This window comes from Xenopus tropicalis, chromosome 8 (assembly GCF_000004195.4).
Source record: "Xenopus tropicalis strain Nigerian chromosome 8, UCB_Xtro_10.0, whole genome shotgun sequence".
NCBI classification, from domain to species: domain Eukaryota; kingdom Metazoa; phylum Chordata; class Amphibia; order Anura; family Pipidae; genus Xenopus; species Xenopus tropicalis.
This window is the reverse complement of record NC_030684.2, coordinates 20404305-20428528: the sequence shown is the minus strand read 5'-3', so window position 1 is coordinate 20428528 and position 24224 is coordinate 20404305. Positions and strand designations below refer to the sequence as shown.

The 24224-nt window shown below is 42.1% G+C and overlaps 1 long non-coding RNA gene across 2 annotated transcripts; it reads left to right on the top strand.

The window, feature by feature from the left end:
• The first annotated feature begins 1664 nt into the window (after window positions 1–1664).
• On the top strand, window positions 1665–23236 carry LOC108645791. Of its 2 annotated transcripts, XR_004219673.1 has the most exons (6): window positions 1665–1720; window positions 9775–9933; window positions 12787–12976; window positions 17830–17914; window positions 18154–18270; window positions 23104–23236. It is a non-coding gene; the product is annotated as an uncharacterized LOC108645791 (long non-coding RNA). The 2 variants fall into 2 exon arrangements; XR_004219674.1 differs by lacking the exons at window positions 9775–9933; window positions 12787–12976 and having other exon boundaries at window positions 1674–1720.
• Window positions 23237–24224: the final 988 nt, after the last annotated feature.

The window sequence follows — 24224 nt, the reverse complement described above, 5'->3', positions numbered from 1 at the left end:
GCTGGTTGCTTTGTGAGTTTCTATTACAGTTTGGTTGCTTATTGGGTTTATTTGCCTGTGATCACTGCCTTGTGAGAGTATTGCTGGGTCACTGTTGGGAACTGTTGGTATTTTATTTAATGTACAGGATGCTCCAGAGTCTGGAACTGTAGCCCACTCCAGCATTGTGCAGGGTGATGTTGGACTTGTGTGAGTGCTAACCCACGGGAACCCGTATATTATTTACATGGTAAGTAATTCTTGGGGGAATTCTCTCCCTGAAATGGTTGTACAGGCAGATACATTAGATAGCTTCGAGAAGGGTTTGGCTTTTTAATAAGTGAGAAAATACTAAAAACTAAAGTTACTAAAAAAATCGATTTTAGTAAAATGTTAATTACAGTCTTTGATATGGATACAAACGGTTGCACTTGATCGACATGTGTCTTTCTTTAGTTCTTTAGACCTATGTACCAGAGACAGCACACTACTCGCTAAAGCACTTGGTAGGGCCCTTCTATGAGATAAGGTTGCCTACCGCTTTGTGAATAAAGTGTTGGTGCTTCTAGACATTTCCAATTCACAATCATTTTATTTACAGGTGACTGAGATAGCTGTAGCAGAGCAGGAATTGATGAACTGACTAAATGGAGCTTCAGCTCAGATAGGACAGAGCACATTGCGGACTCTCTCACTCCACATAAGTCAGTTTCAACCCTGTCTAATAGACTTGTTATAATTCTCTAAACCTCGTATGTACTGGCAACTGTAATAGCAGCCAAAGGTGGTTCTACCTAGCATTGTTACAGGGTGAATACTTATACAATCACCAAATCTGCTTTTTAACTTTTAGGTATATATTTTTTACGTATCTCTTAGCATATGGCGTAAATCAAATGGTAAAATATCATTTTAATTCCAGTGTGTAACAGTGCAGGGAATTTACACCAGACTGTTGTACAGCACTGAGGAATAAATGTAGTGCTGTATATAGTGCCCAGAGCAATCACTGACTATAAAAGAGATCAAATCTTTCTAATTGTTGAGGGAGCTAAATACAAAACTTAAATGCTCAAAAGTTTGTATTAAAATGGTAAAACTCAAATTTTTAAATACATTGTATATATTTTGTGTGTGTTTTAGACAGCCTAAAGCTAGGTAGAAAGAGCCAGATAACCTTCAGTCATTTATCAGCTAAACTGGTCAGCATCTGCCCATGTGTAACCTGCAGTCACTGTCTGCTTGGGATCATGCAAGTCACCTAATCCCCCCTGTCCCACTTATGGTACAGCCCTTAGGGTGTCATTCATAGTGTCAGACATTTGCTCCTTGATGGTATGGTTACGCAGATTGCAAAATTGTAGATCCTTTTAAATGGCAGTGTAGGCTAGGGAAGAAGGTGCTGGCAGGAGGGGGGGCTGCTTGATTTTGGAATAGGGACAATATCCCTATAGACTGAAATGCAATCAAAATATTGCCTTATTTTTTTGTTCCCTTTTATAAGGATTAGCTGTTACTGTGTGACTATCACATTAATCCCTGGTTTGAGTTTATTTGATTAATCATTGTTTTTCTTTCCCCACAGCTTTTTGATGGATGTATATACAGCCTTCATGCCATGATGGGGAATGGTGGGGGGGATGCCAGGAATGACCTTTGTGAACAGAATCTCCAGCCTGTTGGGCCAGTGTGAGAATGCTTGGTGGGGCAGCCATACCCGCAAGAGCACTGTCACTCACAGGTACTGAACCTTTCAGTGTTTCTTCACTGCTGATTTGATCCAATCTCACATACATTCTCACTCTCCACCCCTCTATATGTAACCCTTGTCAAATGAGACCAACCAATACCCAGAACACACAGCGGCTTGATGGTAAATCTGTGAAAACACAGTTTTATTGATGATATAAAATGCGCTTTTTTGATTCTGAGGAAGGCAAAAAAAACCTCTGAGAAGCTTTGAGCCAATCTGCTTCATTAGAGGGAAAAATTCCTTCCTGACTCCTTAACGGCAATCGGATTTTCTCCCAGAATCAATGCGCGATGTTAAATGAGAGGAATATGGCGGCATACACATGAGCGCAGTTAAGCACCAGGTGAATTCTGCATTCCCTTCCATTCCACTGGGCCCCAGGCAGCCTGCAGACCCCGGCTTCTGCAGTCTAACCGATGGAGTGAAAGGGAATGCAGAATTTAGCGAGTACCTTCAGTGTGCCCCTGTGTATAAAACCATATATTGGAAGGAGGGGTGAGCGCTGGTGGAACTGCGGATAAGGAGAAGGCACCTAGACAGTGCAGTGCTGGATAGCAGCGTTGATCTCCTGCAAGGCCTTGTTCAGGTGTTTGAGTCTGGCCTTTATCTCCTTCTTCTCCTTCTTCCACTCAGCTGCACTTTTCCTGGGCAGGTCCAGTGTCAGTGCAGCTTTGCTGATCCACAGCTCTGTCTGTGCTCTGTGGATTTCTTCTGCGATCTTCTTCTTTATAGAGCACAGATAGGGGTCAGCGTTGGGGCCACAGGATGTTCTCGCTGAGCCCTAGAGAAATGAAGGAAAAGAGAAGACATTAAGGGCTTAAGCAGTTTTTATTAAATTCATAGTAATAATAATGTGCCAGTTTCCTACCACAGAGGGAAATAGCAAAGTGGCAGGTATTTATTACCACTAGGGGTGCTGTTGTATTGATGGTAGATAACGTACATGATATGGCAACTCTTGTAAGTAAATATAGGAAATGTAATTCCCAGGGCACACACTTGTATAATCCCTTATATTTCTATTTAAAAGTAATGGAACATAAATGCTGCTTATAATTGGGTTAGGCTCTCCTTTAACCCCTTGGTTACCTTTCTCAACAGTGACTTCTGTGAGGGCAGAAAAAAAAAATAAGTTGTGAGCGGCCTTACCTGGTTCCTGGGTCTCAGGCAGCTGTTCTTGAGGCCCATGTCGGATGGTTCTGTAATATAAAATAGAGGGAAGGTTAGGGTTAATGTGGAGACTCCCAATAAACAAATAAGGATTTAGTAATAACTCACTGTGCAGATTCCTCTTCTTTTTCTTCTTCTTCTTTTTCTTCTTCTTCCTGTTCTTCTACTATAGATGTCGGGTTGTAGTCTTTATAAAGACTTTTGTTTGTCTTCTTCTGTATCACCGAGGATCGTAAGAGTCGCTGCAAATAGCTCAAAATCGCTTTAAATCTCTCAAATCGCTCTATTTCATGTAATGGGGAGAGAGAGAAGAGACTGTGAGCTCTTGTGATCCGGACCCTCTCTGCCATTTGTATTCAGTTAAATGTTAAGGTTGCTACATGAGAGCAGGGCAGATACCCGGGGCAAAGGGGCAGAACTCTAAGGAGCCTGTCAATACTGGGAGGAAAAATGTATGTATTGTATGGCCTCCAAATGTTTATGGGGTCCCCAGTCAAAAAAAAATATATATATTTGCTGCAGAACTGCCAAAGCCTGTGTCTGTGTCTCCCAACCAGCGCTAAGATTAATGTCATCTCTAAAATTCTCCAAATTCACTAAAATCTGTGAGAGGAGCAACATCCGCTAGTCTAGGGGGGCATCACCCAACTATTTCCCATCTTTTTTTAGCTAAAATAAGGGTTATTTGGCAAAAAATCTCTCAGAGGGGATTCAGACTTACCTCTCACCACAAAGTCAACCAACGGACAAACCCAACTGTCACATTGCTGTGTGTGAAGTCATCTCTGGTCACATGTCATGAAATGTTTGTTTGTCATAACATTTACAGACAACTTTAAAACCATTGGGTTTTTGTAACACTACAAAAGAGTTTCTGAGTGGGGCTTCCCTTTAATGTTACTGCTAAATACATGGTGATAGCGAGTAGCAGAATAAATATATAAAGAGACAACAAATAGAGCATCTGATCAAATCCATATTTCTTTGTGACAAGGCACCTAATAAAGACAATATTGATATTAGACAGGAACGTTAGAGATAAGCTGTTTGCATCTCCTGCCTATAGCCCATTGCATTCAGATTTGGCTACATTTTGATAGCTATTGCAATGCAACTTGTAGATATATAATATATATTATTGCACTCACGGTACATGTAGTATTCATTTAACGGCCCTGTTCTCTTAATATGTTATTACTAACTTGTGTGTTATCTGAAAAAAGTTGCGAAGATTGTGAATCATTGCTGGTGGCAGAAATATATGAAACAATGTATAAATACTAAATGACTGATATGATGATTTGTCGTGTTTATAATGAAACTATCCAACGCATTGAAACAATATATTTATTTAAACCAGACTGGCCGTACAGGACATCCCAGCAAAGTCCCATTCAATGGGGTTTGTTATGATTTGCGGTTGTGACAGGGGTTTAGGGACATCTAGATCAGAGAGAGGGCCTGAGAGGGGGCTTCTAATTCCAATATTACTATAACGCACCGTTTAGGCCTGCTGGGAAATGATTGAGTGGGAATGTAAGGGGATTGTAAGGGACATAATAACACACTCCCCACTCTGGGCGATTCAGTGGCTACCAATGAAGGAACGAGTATTTAGAGACAGAAATGACAGAAAGTTAATGTACGTGCTACAAACTTGGGACAAACTGGTAGCTTCAGGCAGATAAATAAGCAACCCCACCACCCCAAGCAGCACTATTAGGGAACCTCACCAAGGAGTATACGCTATTATTAAATGAAACAGGACAAAACATCTAGAGGAATTCACTCAGCACCCTAGACCAGGGTTTTCTCTAGAATACTATCTTCTCCTAAGCTAGGGATCACCCTACAAAAGCTTACTGCACAATACGAACACCATGAAAGTACAGAACAGAAGAAGAAATAGACACCGTAAACACCAGACACCGAACTACCCTGCATATTGTTCTTCATTAAATAAAATCAATTAAATAACATTGAAAAAAAATAAAGGAGACCAATCCAAAGCTGCTAAGAAGAAGCCATTCTATAACATACTAAATGTTAGCCTGAAAGGGAATCAACCCGTTAGACACAGCCACAGGAAGCACGCCAATAAACCATTTATATGTTAAAATCTAAAAAAATGGGTCAGAAACTGAGAACTGGTAAGCATTTGCTACTGTGTGGGTGCATGGTGATATCAATGGCAGATAGTACAGGTATGGGATCCCTTATCCAGAAACCCGCTATCCAGAAAGCTCCGAATTACGGAAACCCCGTTTCCCATAGACTCCATTTTAATCAAATAATTCAGAATTTTAAAAATGATTGCCTATTTTAATAAAACAGTACCTTGTAACTGATCCCAACTAAGATATAAATAATCCTTATTGGATGCAAAATAATCCTATTGGGTTTAATTAATGTTTGATTGATTTTTTAGTAGATTTAAGGTATGGAGATCCAAATTACGGAAAGACCCCTTATCCGGAATGCCCGAGCAAGATCTGATGGTCTAGACTTAGCTTAGCGTGTCTATGATGTGGAACTCAGTAAATGATCTAATGAGGCATCTCGGTTCTAATACAGGTGGCTTTGTTTCCGAAGCAGGAATAACGCACAGAGCTGCAGCCCAAGTGCAGTTATTTAGTACCAAACAGAAATGTCAATTATTTGTAATTATTTATTGGTAATAACCAGCTGTCCAGCCCCATAGGGATTAATAAAAGGATTTTTGTGTATGTTATTTTTCTTTCAAGTGAGACTATTATATTATTTTACTTGTGAGGAAAGGACACATCTTTTTTGTTGTGGAGTCACTGTAACTGTTGCTTCCCCAGTACTATCAATTTTTATTAAATGTTTTTGAGGGAAAAATACATTTTACGTTATTTTTTAGTTCCTAAAATTCTCCCTCTTCCCTTGATGAGACATAAAAGGCAGAGCAATGCCCAATATATGCCCAATATAGCACAAAGGAGTACGGATAATGTCACGTGTGGCGCTTTGCTAGTGCTCTTACCCACAGGGCCGGATTTCTCTTCTGGGCGCCCCGAGACCGCCCCTGTTGGTGCCCCCCCTCCACCTGTGCACATGCGCAAACGCGCGACAACCCCCCGCAGCCGCGAGTGCGCTCCTTTTAACTCCCATACTGAGCTGTGGGGAGAGGTCCCGACTGCTCCGTATGGGAGATAAATTTAAAAATGTTCTTGCGGCGGGGCGGCATGCCGCCCCTAAACTTCTGCCGCCCTAGGCCCGGGCCTTTGTGGCCTTGCCACAAATCCGGGCCTGCTTACCCATGGCCTACAGTGCCAAAGGCCTTGACTATAATGGCCTCCACCTAAAGCATTTAAATGTTACAGCACAAATCTCCTGGTGTGCCTTTACCCTTATTTGACATTCTTATGGCAAAATGACGGTGCCTTATAAGCCGGTTGCATGGGAAACATAAGCAATCAGCTACTGGGCAGTACATAACCCCATTAAACTCCGCAGAACGGAGTAAGATTTTCAGGAACCTGTGGGTGTTGTAGGGTGAGAATACATTTTGTAAAGAAGAAATTCATTTTGATCCCTGAAAATCTCAACATTTGACATTGGACATTTAGGGGCTATATGGAGCTGAAACTGATAACTTGTTGCACTAGTATGTACCCATGGTGGGGTAAAAAAAGGTTTAATGGCAAATAGTACCAGTAAAGTTTGTAGTTTAATCTGATTAATATAGACTAGGGAAAAGGTCCTAATAAAACCACTATGCCCCATAAATAATCTCACAGCAAAAACCTGCTGTTTGTTGAGGGATGATCTGTCCCGGATTCATATACTGACACTGTGCAAGACTGCGAGTTGTACCCAAGGCTCATTCTCCTAATTCTGCTGTCTCTATGGGGGATATATGGGGGATTATTTTTTCCCAATTTTTTTTTTCTTTCAGATTTTTAGGGTTAAAAGTCACAGAAAAAAAAAGTTGTGACTTTTGCAAATGGCTAAAAATCCAAATTTGACAGTTTGACAGCTTAAATTTATATCTGATATCTTGTAGAAGTCAATGGCAGATGTCCCTTCCATTTTTGATGCTGGTTTTTGTGTGACAATTTGATAAATTCGAGCTTTCGGTCCACAGTTTGAAAAAGTTTCTGTGACTTAGTAAATATGCCCTATGAGTGCTGCACCTTTGTTCCTAAGCTTTGGCTTAAATAGTTCCATGTCCTACTTCTGCAGTCATTGCATTTGAATAGATCTCAGAACTGTACCTGTAGAGAAAGCTACAGTTCTCATAAATATATAATACCTGTAAGGAGGTAACATTTATTTTAGTTTGTTAGTTTAGTTTGGTGACGGCATTTGATGCATTTGCACATATGGGGGTACAATATTTCCGCTTCAGCAGCGATTTTGTGGATACGTGTGATGTCACTTCTGGAAATGTGTTTGTGTGTGAGGTCACTTCCGGTTATTGGGATAAAATGCTATACCCCCATTGTGCCAGTGCTGTCAGTTTGACAGCTGTGAGACTGTAAGGAGGGCTGCACTTAGCCAAGACCAGGGGAAGTAGGAGCACAGTGTGCCAGTGCCACCTTGGGGCTGGTTAGGTAGCTGTTAGGGTATCAAGGGCAGTCTTTTGCCCCAACAAGGAGGTAGCGTTTGGAGTTAGTAACCTGGGCTATTGTGCAGCAGTTAGGGACTGAGAGTTCAGGTGTTGGTTAGTAGGGAACCTACATGCTGTAGTGAGACAGCCGGGAGAAGCTTTTATATTGTCTGTATGACAGAAAAGGAGATTATTGTATAAGCAGAGGAGGCCCCCAAATGGTCAAGACATTCTGCTAGTGCGTTTCCACAGAGAAGCGAGGGTAAATTTGATCAACCAATAAATGTCCTGCGCAATGGCACTTACACTGCACTATTTATTCTTACATACCCTGGCATGCCCCAATCAGCCCCCAAACCTGCCCTCTCTGTAATATTCCCACACATGGCATGTCCTTCCCAGATAGGGACAGGGGCAACGTATGCATTAATTATTCAACGTAAACTTACATTATGGGGCACATTTATCAAAGTACCATTGACTCCGAATACAAAAAAATCATATTGGTTCGTACTGTGGGTATTTTCAGTGACTTTTTCATACTTTGCACAACTTTTTCGCACATTTGCGTGACTTTTTCGTACTTTGCAACAAAATTTGTATGACAAAATCGTATTGTTGCGCCGAGTACAAAAGTTTTGGATCCATTCAAGCTTCGGTATCATGACTTTCCTTGGGCCGGGTTGGAGCTGCAGAGTGCCATTGAGCCCTATGGGAGACTTTCCTTGGGCCGGGTTGGAGCTGCAGAGTGCCATTGAGCCCTATGGGAGACTTTCCTTGGGCCGGGTTGGAGCTGCAGAGTGCCATTGAGCCCTATGGGAGACTTTCCTTGGGCCGGGTTGGAGCTGCAGAGTGCCATTGAGCCCTATGGGAGGCTTTCCTTGGGCCAGGTTGGAGCTGCAGAGTGCCATTGAGCCCTATGGGAGGCTTTCCTTGGGCCGGGTTGGAGCTGCAGAGTGCCATTGAGCCCTATGGGAGACTTTCCTTGGGCCGGGTTGGAGCTGCAGAGTGCCATTGAGCCCTATGGGAGGCTTCCAAAATCATGCACTGAAGGATCAAATTCATAAAGGTTTTCCCGCCGTTTACAATCGTTCGATACGAAAATTTCGTGACTTATATGTACAATATTTTACAATATATTACCATGACTGTTCCGATTTGCGATCATCAGAAATTTTTCCCATTTCCGGTTTCGAACTGGTACTTTGATGAATGTGCCCCAATGTGTATTAAAGAATTGGCAAGTGGTGCTGCAGAGCTTTAGTTGCAGTGCTGCCCAGTTCTATGAATTTGCAGGGCCAATAATTCCCGAGTGGCCATACACAAATTAGGAGCTCTATCACTTAAAGACAAAGTTTGCCCATAAGTTAACTGCCTACATGTTGCAGATGGAACTATGCCAACCAGTTTCTATGTTGTTCTTACACCTGTTTTGCCTCTCTCCACAGTTAAACATAAAATGCTTCTAGTCATCTATACTTGGGGACGCTGGGAATCAGAAAGCAGATTGTTGTCAGGTAAGATTTTTTTATTGTTTTTATATGGTGCTCATCATTCTGTGCAGGCCTTCTTCATCCTTCCGGCAGATACACAGGTTTCTCCACAGGCACAGGTCTCAAGCAGTCACTGGCCTTTCTGTTGTTCGACTATGATTCCCAGAAGCCTCTGTGGGAGATGCAGTTACGCACTGAACAGCAGCAACACGGGGAATGTTATCCCTGAGTCTAGCGTACTGCATTCTGCAAATCAGTGTGCGTTTATACGGTTCAATAGCAAGCTTTGGGAATCTGAACAGCATCAAAGAGAAACTTATTTGCTGTGTCAGCAGCTTCTGTTATTAACCTTCCCAGTGCCTTATTGTACTGGGTCAGAACAACTGGATCTAGAAGTGTCCCTCCATATTGCCCAGGATAAAGTTGCTCTTATGCTTAAACTTGGTAGTATCTATCAGTTCCTTATTACATTGTTCTTGCAAGGGAACATCCCTCTCACAACTCTCACAACTCCAGTTCCCTGCATGAAAAATATATATAGAAAAATATTTCTTTAAGGCTATTTTTTGAACAAAGCAGTAAACAACAACAATTGTTTCGAAGATATTAAAAACTCTAGTAAGTGAACATGACAGCCCTTCACTTAATACTTGTACTAAGTATTTCTGAGCATGGCCATCGCCCAGCAAGCAGGCCGCAGATCTCGGAGCGCCAGTTAATCTTGACTGGAGTTGACTATTTGCTGTCTCTTTTGTGAAATTAGGGATGCCTTTTCCCTGCTAGCTGTCCCCTTTTCTTTACAGAGATGGACTTGGAGTACTCCTGAGCGAGACGCCTGCTGCCCATTTGGAGGCTGCAAATCTCTGCCTGACTCTGCTCCCTACAGTGTGGATGGTGAGTCGCGGTATCCGGCAGGAGGACTGGTGTGACGTACTTAAGGCTTTTCAGCTCACAGGGAAATTGTGAGTTTTGGCTTCTAATTATTCTTGTTGAATCTCTCACCCTGGCGCCCAGTTAGCTTTGCCACATACCTATCTCTTTTTTGAGCATTGTAGCTTTTAAGCGGTCAACTACATGCAAATTTAAGTATATTTGATTGACATTTGGAAAACTTCTCTACCATTTTTCTGGACTTTTTTCTATAGTTATATGGAGGCATAATTGTTTTTGTTTTAGCTCCAGGCCACTATAGCAACTATTAAGCCTTGGAATGAATTTATTGACCTTGTTGCTTCTACTTGGGAATGCATAAGCTGATTTACTTTATGTTCTGACCATGGCATTGATATGGTTATTGTAAGTCATAAGGTTATTAGTCTTACACTTGGGGCAGTAATTATTAACATTGGAGACAAACATTACTGGTGGTGTTGCCCATAGCAGCCAATAAGATCTTTGTTTTTGTAGTTGACCGTTCAAATTCTAATTGCTAATTGGTTTTTATTGGCAACATGACTGGTGATGTTGGCTTCCACACTATAATGAATATGCCCCTTGGACTAATACAACTGCATAAAGAGTTTAATAACCTGACGTATTGGCGTTAAGATCTCCTACAACACTTTGAAAGGTTTATATCTCAAATCGCTCTATGATATTGGAGAACCTATCACTGGCTTTCAGCTTTTTCTCAACACTTTAAAAATGCACTGTTATATTCAGTAATTTTGGGACTGTGAGGTTGTGGACTGTATTGTCAAATACTTTTGTAGTTCAACTCCTTCACCATAAGATGGCACCATAACACCAAATTATCTTGGAAAGGTGATGTTTTATTACTGTGCAGCTAAATATTTCTCTTTACAAGTATTTTCCTCCACATTACTGTGCCACTTAACTTTCTCCTGGATTACAATTTCATTTATCTTTAATGATCAAAGAAAAAAGCAAAACCTCTCCCTTCCTCTGTCCACAAAACCAATTGTCGCTTTCTTGAAGCAACAAATTGGTTGTTTGATACAATCTGCACAGAACTCGGATGGGGCGGAAGCGGAATCTGCAATTCCCACTTCCCAAACTACTCAAACAAGTCCTCTAACTTTGGACCAATCTGACAGTGTTCTAGTGGTGTTCCAGTCATTAATGGACAAGGCTACTGCACAAATCACTGCTGTTTCTGAGAAAGATAAAGAATTGGCAAGACACACAGATACACTCGAATCAAGGATGGACAATACAAAAATGGACTTAATTAAGTAATTGAATTAAACAACAGGTTCTGAACCTCCAATTCAAATTAGAATACCTGGAGAACAGGTTTTGTCGAGATAAGAAAACGAGGAATTCCAGAATCTTGGAGTCAGAATTGCAAGAATGCTTTACCATTTACCATCTCAGTTTCTGCACATCGATCAGATCCCCAGATCTCACAAGATCTGCTATCACTGGGGTTTCCCTTGAAATTGATATTTACACGTAATGGCAAGTCATTTTCCCACCCTACACCAAATAAGACCAAGGAAGCTCTCCAGTCTGCTGGATGTACTAATGCCTTACCAACTAAACTGAGTACAGCTCCATGTACCCTGCAATCATCGGGTTGGCCATCGCCAGAAAGACCTTCTCCTTCACGATTCCCTTTACCTCAAAGTGCTACAAAGTACAGTGCTCGTTCCAGGGATCAGCAGCTTCATTCAATTTTAGACTTTTCTCTCATCATTTCCAGGAAGAAGGAACGCATCAAATCAGCATGTTAAATTCAGGAAATGACTTTATTTATGGCAAGTTTGGTAACAATGAAAATTGTCCTCCAAATGATTTATCTGAAGGTCAAGGAGTGGAGGAGAAAGCAATGGTCTCCTACTGTGGGGCTTTGGAACAGAACCTTAGTAACATGGCCGCTTTGTATCTGCAATGCCTCTCGGATAAAATCTCATTTCTTATCCAAATTGTTATTAACTAAATTCTAAAAAGGAGAACCCTGACTGGTCTGCAGGGTCTGGGGGAGACATAACACGCACTTTGATATTCTCTTGAAGTGCTCTGAGGACTTTGCAACATTAGTAAGCAGTGTATTGGGAACAACCCTAGTGAGGGAAAAGGGGAGGATCATTTTCCATACATGAATTATATGGGTAGCCTCTCCTCTTAAAGGAGAACCACAGACTAATCCCTACCTGCAAAGAAATATTTAGGGGAAATAATATATAAAATGATTTTGTATTATTTTGTGAAGAGACATGCCTCCCCTTTAAGTGGGAGTGGAAGTTGTACCTGTTGGGCAGAGGAGCAGCCTATGTGCAATTTGTCTTAAATGACTGTGTGTTTCCCACAAACACATTTGGTCTAATTTACCCTTTCTCTTGTGGAGAGACATTTATCCGCCCCCAATGTACTCTGGGACAGTGCTGCCTATCATACGCCCCTCCTTCAGTGGCATCCCATGTGCCGGCCTATAGACTCACATAGCAGCACATCACAATAAAACCCAGTAGCAGTTTTCTTTAATACATTTTTGTAATTTATTATATATGTATTTTTACAATCTTGGGCTTTTTGTAGTTGATTTTGCTTTGGGTGTTTGAGGCATTACACATTATTATACACTTTGGTTCATTTGCCAATATGCATTACTCCATTTAGTAACCTCCCCCAGGTAATTGAAATCAGTCTCCTCTTAGCACAAATCCAGTTCCGCTTCCTGCTTCCGGCTGTTCCATTTCACATTCCCAAGCAGAGGGGCGGGGCTTAACCCAGAATGAGAGTCACTGAAAGCCTTTCACACCCGACTGAGTTCTATGGAGCGCTGGAGAGCTGAAGCAGGTTTGGACAGTAGGGGGCGCTGCTCTTTCATTCACTCACTTTTATTACTGCAGCAGTGAGACTTCCGGAAGCTTTCTCTGTTGGTTCCAAGTTCCGGCCTCTGCCTTGTATTGTGAAAAAGAAGAAATCAGTAGAAGGAGGGTCAGATTGGAGGGGGTTCTCTGGCCTCTGCTGCAGCCACCGCCCCACATTCATCCTAACAACCTTGGGCAGAAAACCAGAAAAATACAGTTACCAGAAAAGGTAAAGTCTCTCATGTGGGGTGGGGGAAACAATTAGGAGATGGTAGGAAACTGATGAAAGTAATTCAATTTACACCAAAAAAAAAATAATAAATAAAATATAAAAAAAAGTTATTTATAGTTATGGTTCCCTAGTGTGGCCCATATAGCTATTACAGCCGTGTTTGCTCTACCAAGGAGGAAACCACATGGGTGTGTGGCACATTGGCACAGAAGGGTTTTTCTTTTAGCACCAACTTCCTGCAACGTCCGGCTTAGGGCATTTGCTCAGGGATTTTTATATCATTTGGAAATAAGAATTAGCAATGTTTTTATGCTCAGGATAAAGCTGAAGAGACCAAACGTGTCAGGGAGCAATGTGTCAAAGTTTTCTGAAAATGTTTAAAATTATTATTATTTAACATGTTTTATTATTAATGCGTTTTTTGTTTGCACATTGTGGATTGTGACCCTTTCACAGATAAAAAAAAACAATTTGGTCTGTAATAGTTTTTAACTAAAGCCATCTAAAATTTATATTTTTTTATATTGACATATTTTATAGCTGAACCACAATAGACTTTTCTAAATGACATTTGCTGTATTTTGGCAGATTTCCCTTCTTTCACTTTTTCCTTCTCTTTTTCCGTTGAAAACTGCAGTGAGACAGTATTTGGATAGAGTGTATAGTAAGGAACATTGGGGGCGTTACTGTTTATTGCATGGGGCTGCTATACATGTGGGTACATACAGCAGGTCTCTTACAGATACAGGTCTGCGATTTTGGAGAGATTATTTAAGGGTGACTGCACACGGGGAGATTAGTCGCCCGCAATAAATCTTACCTACTGCGGGCAAACGCTTCCTTAAAATGCTTTCCCACTGCCGATAATGTTACTCTCTGGTGGGAAAACATACATGTCGCTTAGGGGCGTTTCTTGCCTCCGATGCTGCCCCTCTCGGCCCCCCCCCCTGCACTTACATTTACAGCGCCAGAGGGGGGCGCAGCGCTGGTGTAGAGAGTGTAATAGAGCTCTCTACACTAGCAGAGCCAAAATTCCATATTAAGAAATGGAAATTTGGCTCTTAAAGTTACTAGGAACGGCTTTTTGCCGCCCCAGGTAACTCCGGGGGTGCTGCCGTCTGAGGTTTTTGAAGAAATTCTAAGTTTCCTTGTGAGGAAACCGGTGGGAAAGTGTTTCAGGGAGATCTGAGGTAGTGAAGATTTATCTCGGGCGGCTAATCTCCCTATGTGCTAATACCCTGAAACTGGTGGTTTGTTTATGAATTAGTGTAAATGTAAAACATGAAATTTGTATGCCCAAGGTATATTTTAGGGTCTCTTTATGCCTTGTGCTTTTATAAACCTTTGTACATTGGGCATTAAACTGTTCAGAGGACCCCTGGCATTCATATATAGAGTGTTTTATCTTGGTACCTAATGATATGTAGCAGATAAGATTCTGCAGAGTGGAAGTTTTATGGTGATTTTAGCAAAGCTTTGCGGCTTGGTACTTTGGAGTAGAAAGACATTTGGATGGATGGATTTGAGGGAATAATATATAAATATATAAAAATATAGTTTGTTTTCATCTTGGGGCCTTTACAAACTGTTCAGAGGACCCCTGGCATTCATACATTGGGTGTTTAATCTTGGTACCTAATAATATGTGGGATATAAGAAGCTGCAGAGTGGAAGCCTTGAGGGGATTTTTGGAAATGTCATGAAAATCACCAACTCTAGGAAAGCTTTGCTGTTTGATAGTTGGAGTTGAAAGAGGTGCGCTTGTTTTGGTTTTGGGGGAATGTGCACTTTTCAAAACTATATGACTTTCTGGGGTGAGCGTATATGAAATGCAATAAATGTGTTATTTTTCCAGTAGCTAAAATTATTTTTATTTTGGGGCCCCTAAATGGCACATGTTTAGCCATGTACCTACATTGGACATCAAACTGTTTATTGGACCCCTGGCATTCATATTTAGGGTGTTTTATTTTGGTACCTAATGACCTGTGGGAGATAAGATGCTGTAGACTGAAACCATTTTTAAAAAAGTTCACACATTTTTATTAACAAAAACAATAATTTTAGGAAAGCATTGCAGTTTGGTAAATTGGAGTAGAAATGCACAATTACCTATATTGGATTTGTCAGAATGTGTTCTTTCCAGAAATGTATGGTTTGCTAGGGGAAACCTACTGTTAGAGGAACATTTGGCCTTGAAATCAGAAGTGTGCAGCTTACTGGAGCAGTGCTGTAGGAATGGGTCAGTGTGCTGCTGGGAGTTTGTGATCTATAAAAATTATGTTTACGCAGTTTGAAGCCAATTTCTTGTTGCAGAAGGGGAATTACACCAAATGCTAGCATATTTTAATATTAAAGTGTATGTAAAGGCAAATAATAATAACTACTATATGCATTCTTTAGTCCATAAGGAACAATTTTGCAATATATACTGATTAAAACTTATCCACCATTTACAAGACTGAAGCACTCAAATTGCCCTCGTTGGGGAAAACATTTGGTGGTTGCATATCAGCGCTAAAGTGAATTAGCAGGCAGTCACTGTTCCCTGCTGTTCCCAATTGCCAATAAGAATAGTGCTGACGTGCCTCTTACTGTGTGCGCCTATAGGCCCGCTCAAATCTTATTGGTGGCCGGTAACAGAAAGTTCTGGTCGGCCAGTGGCCCTTAGTGGGGCGGCACACAGAGCTCAAGCAGGGGGGATATGCCCAACAAACAAAATTCCAGAGCTTCAATGTTCAAAGGGTTTGAATCAGTGTGTACTGCAAAATTGCTCCCCGCTGCGCAGTGAATGTGTTTAGCAATTATTCATCTTTGCCTTTACGTTCCCTTGAAGTTGTCCTGAAAAAAATTATATAGTTTTTTTACCCTGGCTAAATTTAAATGCCCCCCAGGAAAGGCCCCCTAAAATTAAAGAGTGTACAAATGTTCAAAATCTGTTGGGCAATGAAAATACCTGCAAAGTGACCAAATCGGCTGTTGGTGAAAGGGTTAAGTGACTGGTAGATGTGGAAGAAGATCATGTGCACTTTTTGGTAAAATATCCCAGGGAGACAAAGTGCCTTGTGTGACATGAGCCTAACCAGTGGCAGGAACACAAACCTATGGCAATTAGAGTGTGTCAGGGCACTACAGGGGTTTCTTCTACTGGCTGTTCCAATGTAATGTATTTTAAAAAAACAACATTAAAAAAACAGTACGATACCAAAGCTGGAATGGGTAACGAAAAAGTACGAAAAATACGACTTTTTCGTGGAAGAATGAACGTACCACGGAACGTCTTATTATTTTAACAATATTATTGTGGTACGAATGGTTATAAACATTGGAAAAAATATGATTTTTTTCTGAAAAAAAAAAATCATACTTTAATGAATGGGCCCCTAAGTGCAGTATGCCCATGTATTCTAATTGTGTTATCAGAATATTGACTGTTAGTCAATTTGTGCACTACCCTTATTTTCCCACTAGATGTCACTAAGTTTTGAAGTTCAAACCTTCAAAGAGTGGGGAAATACCAGCGCACATATTCTGAAGCACAGGGATAGGATCTATTATCCAATGCTTTGGGATTTTCTGGATAAGGGATCTTTCTGTAATTTGGATCACCATGCCTTAAGTCTGACAAAAACCATTTAAGCGTTAAATAAACCCAATAAATAACTATTTAGGTTTTAATAAACCCAGTAGGATTGTTTTGCCACTAATATGGATCTAGTCAGCTTAGTTACCATCAAATACAAGGCATTATCAATTTGGAGTCTTATTATATAATCATTGAATGTCATGTGGATTCACATACCCCCACTGAGACTCTGTGACTTGTCTTAAAGAAAATATATCAACCTGTTGATATTAAATCTATTGAGTGGTGCGACTCCCAATCCCAACCGATTGATTTGTGTGACTTATTATTTTATTTCTTTTGGGAATGGTTCTCGTTTGGGTAAAATGTATTTGTCTATACAGGAGTTACTGTTGTTGTAGGGCCCCCTGTAGGGTATTTTAGAGCAAGAGGCATATTAATAAACTTTATTGATTTTATATATATATATTATACTCAATGTACATGAATTATATGTACCCTGGACACCTGAGATCCACTGGACTTAATGTTAAATTTGTGTGGAGTTATAAGGATATACTTTTTAGGATATTCATTGCTCTTTTGTATTATAAAGTAACAACAGACAAAGCAATTATTAGAATAGAAACTGCAAAAAGTTCAAGACTGCAAGTTTTAGTTCCGCACACAGTTTAGTAGGACACGAGTAAGACTCTAGCCCAGGGCTCCTCAAACCATAGGCCGTGGGCCAGATACGGCCTGCCAAGGTCATTTACCGGCTCCCGCTGCGTCCTCACCCCTGACTACTACCTGTCTGCCTCAGCGTGGTCCTTAGACACTTGGGCCAGTGTGACGCGGTGATGCACACTGTATTCCGCCCCCCAACAGTCTGAGGGCCCGTGAACTGGTCCCCTGTTTAAAAAGTGTGAGGACCCCTGCTCTGGGCTAACAGAACTAAATGATATAAAGGCCAACATGGATGAAACATAAAGGATATGGCAGTTTGCTCTGTAGTGTGAGCACGTGGAAATGCCTGGGTGCTACAGTGAGTGGCCAATACGGTGGGGACTGTAGGTACCGCAGGGGTCTCCCCCTGTGCCATTACCCTTAGACTGGGTCTCTGATTTACTTTGTATTTTGGGAAATACGTTTCCTGTGGGATCTGTAGCGCTGTGCAGTGATCAGTCAGATCCTTACCGTACTCTAGAACTCACATTCTGTATTCCCTTCTACTATTCTGCCGTAATGAGCCGAGTATATTAACGTCAGTGAATTGTTCTCTCAGGTAAAAAGCAACTCAGACACAGGGGGAAGATAGAATCTCCTAGAGCTCCATGAGGCGTGAGAACCTTGCTTCTGGGGCAGCATTGGTAAGTATACAGGACAAGGAAACCCAGACTTTATTACTTATTTAATAGGATATTATTTCATTTAGATGCCATTATTTTTTGTTTGTGGATCACTAACCTGACACCCTTGGTTCCCTAAAAAAGAGATCAAGTTATATATACCCTTAAAAGAAAAGGAAAGGTGGAATCACTGGATGGTGCCCCCCAGTGATTGTTTTCACATTACTCTAATGTTTTCCAATATCTACTTATTTCCTTAGCTGAGGCGGGGCAATGACCAGACGTTGGACCTTCATGGAGAGACTCGGTCAAAGGTTGAACCTTTTGAGAGGAGCTTGAACTGATAATTCTGACTTGCTGAAAAGCACTGCCCTAAGGTAAGATGGTGGCACAAGAGGAAGTTCTTGTTCTTCTTCCAGCATCTGGGTCCAATGAAAGGCTCAGTGGTCAGATCAGCCCTATTTGGCCCAGATTGTCCGTTTGGCATCAGACTCACAGATGCGTAGTAGATGTAAAATCCAAAATCTGTAAAGTAGATTTATTTAAAATGGTATAAAGTTCAGTAGCTCAAGAGTTACAACCAGCAGTGCATCTCAGTAGTAATCAGCAGTGCATTTAGTCATGTCAGTAGCCCAAAAGTTACGCTCTGCAGTGCATTACAATCATTTGCTCAGGAGTTACAATCAGCAGTGCAGCTTTTAATGCCACTTACTCAGGAGTTACAATCAACAGTGCAGGAATTTCTGTCAGTAGCTGAGGAATAACAATCAGCAGTGCAGGTATTTCTCTCAGTTGCTCAGAAGTTACAATCAGCAGTGCAGGTATTGTTGTTAGTAGCTCGTGAGTTAAAATAAGCAGTGCATATGTTACTGTGAGTAGCTCAAGAGTCACAACTAGCAGTGCAGGTATTACTGTCAGTAGCTCTGGAGTTTTTAATCAGCAGTGCAGGTATTCTGTCACTAACTGAGAGGTTAGAATCAGCAGTGCCGGTCTGATAGTATCTCAGGAGTTACAATAAGCCGTGCATGTGTTACAGTCAATAGTTACAAGAGTTACAATCAGTAGTGCATGTATTTCTGTCTTTAGCTCTATAGCCCTGATACAAATTGTGTGGGTGATGGGGAGGAGTATTTGGTTGGGACAGATGGTAAAGTGTCTCTCAGGTGGGATATAAAGTGTGTGGGTGATGGGCAGAAGGAGTATTTGGCTGGTGCAGAGGGTAAAAATGAGAAAATGAGTATTCGGTTTTGGTAGAGGGTAAAGAGTTCCTCAGGTTGGATAGAAAGTGTGTGGGCGATGGGGAGAAGGAGTTTTTGGTGCGAGTAAAGGGTAGAGAGTTACTTAGGTGGGATACAAAGTGTGTGGGGGGATGGGGAGAAGGAGTATTGGTTGGGGCAGAGGGTAGAGAGTTACTTAGGTGGGATACAAAGTGTGCGGGTGATGGGAAGGAGTATTTGGTTGGGGCAGAGGGTAAAGAGTTACTCAGGTGGGATACAAAGTGTGTGGGCGATGGGAAGGAGTATTTGTTTGGGGCAGAGGGTAAAGAGTTACTCAGGTGGGATACAAAGTGTGTGGGTGATGGGAAGGAGTATTTGTTTGGGGCAGAGGGTAAAGAGTTACTCAGGTGGGATACAAAGTGTGTGGGTGATGGGAAGGAGTATTTGTTTGGGGCAGAGGGTAAAGAGTTACTCAGGTGGGATACAAAGTGTGTGGGTGATGGGAAGGAGTATTTCGTTGGGGCAGAGGGTAAAGAGTTACTTAGGTGGGATACAAAGTGTGTGGGTGATGGGCAGAAGGAGTATTTGGCCGGTGCAGAGGGTAAAAATGAGAAAATGAGCATTCGGTTTTGGTAGAGGGTAAAGAGTTCCTCAGGTTGGATAGAAAGTGTGTGGGTGATGGGGAGAAGGAGTTTTTGGCACGAGTAAAGGGTAGAGAGTTACTCAGGTGGGATACAAAGTGTGTGGGGGGATGGGGAGGAGTATTTGGTAAGGGCAGAGATTAAAGAGTTACTCAGGTGGGATAAAAAGTGTGTGGATGATGGGGAAAATGAGTATTCAGTTTTGGTAGAGGGTAAAGAGTTCCTCAGGCTGGATAGAAAGTGTGTGGGCGATAGGGAGAAGGAGTTTTTGGCACGAGTAAAGGGTAGAGAGTTACTTAGGTGGGATACAAAGTGTGTGGGTGATGGGGAGAAGGAGTATTTGGCCGGTGCAGAGGGTAAAAATGAGAAAATGAGTATTCGGTTTTGGTAGAGGGTAAAGAGTTCCTCAGGTTGGATAGAAAGTGTGTGGGCGATGGGGAGAAGAAGTTTTTGGTGCGAGTAAAGGGTAGAGAGTTACTTAGGTGGGATACAAAGTGTGTGGGTGATAGGAAGGAGTATTTGGTCGGGGCAGAGGGTAAAGAGTTGCTCAGGTGGGATACAAAGTGTGTGGGGGGATGGGGAGGAGTATTTGGTTAGGGCAGTTAGTAAAGTGTTACTCAGGTGGGATACAAAGTGTGTGGGTGATGGGGAGGAGTATTTGGTAGGGGCAGAGGGTAAAGTGTTACTCAGGTGGGATACAAAGTGTGTGGGTGATGGGAAGGAGTATTTGGTTGGAGCAGAGGGTAAAGAGTTGCTCAGGTGGGATACAAAGTGTGTGGGGGGATGGGGAGGAGTATTTGGTTAGGGCAGTTAGTAAAGTGTTACTCAGGTGGGATACAAAGTGTGTGGGTGATGGGGAGGAGTATTTGGTTGGGGCAGTTAGTAAAGTGTTACTCAGGTGGGATACAAAGTGTGTGGATGATGGGGAGAAGGACAGAAGGACTGCGCTATTTTGATTTTGGAGTTTCTATAGATCTGATACTTTGGTAATTCTATGCACACTGGGCATCACATTGTTCAGTTTCCCCCTGGCATTGGTTTTTAGGATGGTTTATCTTGGCACCTGATGATGAGGGAGATAGGATGCTGGAACATGCAAGCTTTGTGGTGATTTTCAGGTATTTTGTCAAAGCTGTTAATTTTAGGGAAACCTTGCGACTCATTAATTCTTAGTTTTTTTTTTTTTTGTTTTTTTTTTTACTATTTACCCATTTAGGATTTACTGTCCTAAAATACAAGGTTTTCTTGAGTCAACATTTTATTTGTGGTTTTACCCAGCATAATATTCTGAAAATGTGTTGATTTTGCTGTTGCTGTTGTGACTATTACATGGCTATTTGTATGCACTTTTGTGATATTTAAGTCTCTACAAGCCAGATCCTTATGTAATGCTATGCATACCGGGTATCAAACTGCCCAGTAGCGCCCTGGCATTCATATTTAGGGGATTCAGGCTGATTTACCTTGGTTCTATAGGAGCACAGCACTTCCGTTTAGCCCGGCACGTTAGAGGGACTTGTACCTGCGTATACCCCCATTCCTCCCAGTTGCACCGCTTCCTTCTTTGCCGCTGCAGCACCTCCTACAATTAGATCTACTCACAGACCAAGCAATATGTCCGCTGTGGCGGGGCCCACAGAGTTTTCTCCCAGTGCCTCGCTGGCCCAGTCTGACTCTACTCCCAACCATTCTACATACCTTGTATTAAATTGTCCCTTGTGTCATTTCCCTCTTTTCTTTATCTTGTTGGTCAGTCTCTTCACTATGACTTTTATCCCAATATCTATTTGTGCACCCCCCTCCCACTGAGTCTGCCTCCAACTTTAGTTGTCGGAATTTGCTCAGCTTTTTCTCCCTGCCTTACCAGTTGGTAATTGCCGGACTATGGTGTTGACTAAGGTAGCCCCAGTACATTGTGTTTCCATCTGCTGTGGCCCTCAGGTGGCCAAAGTTTGTTTATATGGGGGTCATACACACTGAGATGGTGGGGTGGACACTGAAGGCATTGTAATGTGCCTGTCACCATGTGTAGGACCCCTGTAGATGAAACAGATCAGGGCTGGAACTAGGGGTAGGCAGAGAGGCACGTGCCGAGGGTGCAATGGTGTGGGGGCACTAGGAATGTATCTCTTTTGTCGCCCCTTTACCCCTGGGCCCTGTGACTGCACCTATGCACATACTGGTTTATTCACGCACCGTAAATGAACAAAAATGTGCAAATTAACACACGCAGGGGAGGGGCGAGGTGCCCGGCACTGGTGTAGGTAGGCATTAAACTTTGCTGTCGGGGAGGGGTCAGTTGTCGTGGCGGTTTTTCATAAATGAACTCTGTTATAATGTGATACTAGGCGGCGGGGAAACAATTTCGTTACAGCGCCTAAAGTAAAGGTGTGTAATGGGACCCTTCATTCTGCTGGCTGCTGCACCCTGGCAACAGAGCAAATGGGAAATAGCTCTGTTTTTTCTTAACCCTACATGTTTTGGGGGCATTAAGTATTATTAACATGTATTTGTAAACCGCCAATATATTCTGCAGGGTTGTACAATAAATGCATGTATACATTAAACATACAAGAAACCATACAAACCGACCTATAACAAGTACAATAGCTATAGAGGGCCCGTCCCAAAGGAGCTCCCATCTAAAGAAAGGTATTGGCACTAGTGATGAGCAAATTTATTCGTTAGGCATGGATTCACAGTGAAATTATACATTTCGTAATTGGTAAAATTTTTCGTTAAACTGGGGAAAAAACTGACCACAACAAAAATAACAATGATTTTGATATATTTGGAGAAAATAGTTGTGTTAAAAAATAAAGTGCGTGAAAAAAAAGGCACGATAGTAAAATTGAGAAAAAAATGCCCATTGACTGATTTGAGTGTTAAAAAAGTTGCACAGCAAAAAAAGTTGGCGGTAGGAATCCGAAAAACCACTCATTGACTTTAATGTGTTTGGAATGAGAATAAAAAATAGTTGTATGCGAAAAAACATCACGTCTGCATGTCAAGAATTAGCATTTGACAAATTTTTAATTTTTTAGTTGTAATATTGGTGTGTAGGGAACAGGGTTTCTACTGCTTGGGTGCAATTCTCCTGCCTACCACAAGGAGGGGCTACTGAGAACACTTGGCAACACAAAAGATTTCTGAACTCTATCATGCTGAGATCTTCAGGTACAACATAAGGCAGCCTACAGGAGACCTGCTTTTTGGAAGGGTAAGGGGTCTGGGGTTTCAGAGATCAGTGTATTTAATGGATTTGAAGCTATGGTTCTCACTGCTTCTCACTGTGTGTATAATTAGTGTATTTTGTGTGGTGTTAACAAAGTGTTCATTTCCCATTTCCCAGTCTTTCAGGCATTTCTGGAGTTAATGGACTGCGTATTCCCCATTTTCCAGCAACAATTTGGCATGTGTGGAGTTAATGGAATGCTTATTGCCCTTTTTCCAAGGATCGTACCGGCATGTGTGGAGTTAATGGAATGCTTATTGCCCTTTTTCCAAGGATCGTACCAGCATGTGTGGAGTTAATGGAATGCTAATTGCCCTTTTTCCAAGGATCGTACCGGCATGTGTGGAGTTAATGGAATGCTAATTGCCCTTTTTCCAAGGATCGTACCGGCATGTGGGGAGTTAATGGAATGCTAATTGCCCTTTTTCCAAGGATCGTACCGGCATGTGTGGAGTTAATGGAATGCTTATTGCCCTTTTTCCAAGGATTGTACCAGCATGTGTGGAGTTAATGGAATGTTTATTGCCCTTTTTCCAAGGATCGTACCGGCATGTGTGGAGTTAATGGAATGTTTATTGCCCATTTTCCAAGGATCTTTCCAGCATGTGTGGAGTTAATGGAGCGGTACATCAGGGTAGGGGCCCATTTCTGGCCAGACTATACAGGTGGGGGCACATACCATGAGCAGGAGAGAAGGAGGATCAGAGAGGAGCTGCAGGGGGTGAGTATGGAGAGAAATCCCTCTATATTAACCCTTAGCAGTGTGTTTGCTCCCTGCCGTCTCTCTTCAGCCCCCTCTGCCTCTGCCCCCTACCAACTCCCTGGTAAGGATGATGGCACACTAGGAGATTAGTCGCCCGCAGTAAATCTGCGCTACCGCCGGCGACTGCTCTCCTGAAAATGCTTTCCCATTGGCAATAATGTAAATCACTGGGGGGAAACGTACGCGCTGCTTCCGGTTTCTCAAGTCGGCCAAAGATTCCCCGCGAGGCAACTTAGGAAAGCGGAAGCGCATTGTAGGTTTCCCCACCGGCGATTTCCATTATTGCCTGTGAGAAGGGAACTAGGGACGTTTCTTCGCCCGCGGTATCTCAGTTTATCGTGGGTAAGAAAACGCCCTGTGTGCCGGTGCCCTAACCCATTAATAGTTTATCATTTCCTGCTACACATTTACAAAGCCTCTTTTGCCTCTGCCCCCAGACATGGCACTATTAACCCCTTGATGCCACCTTCTCTCT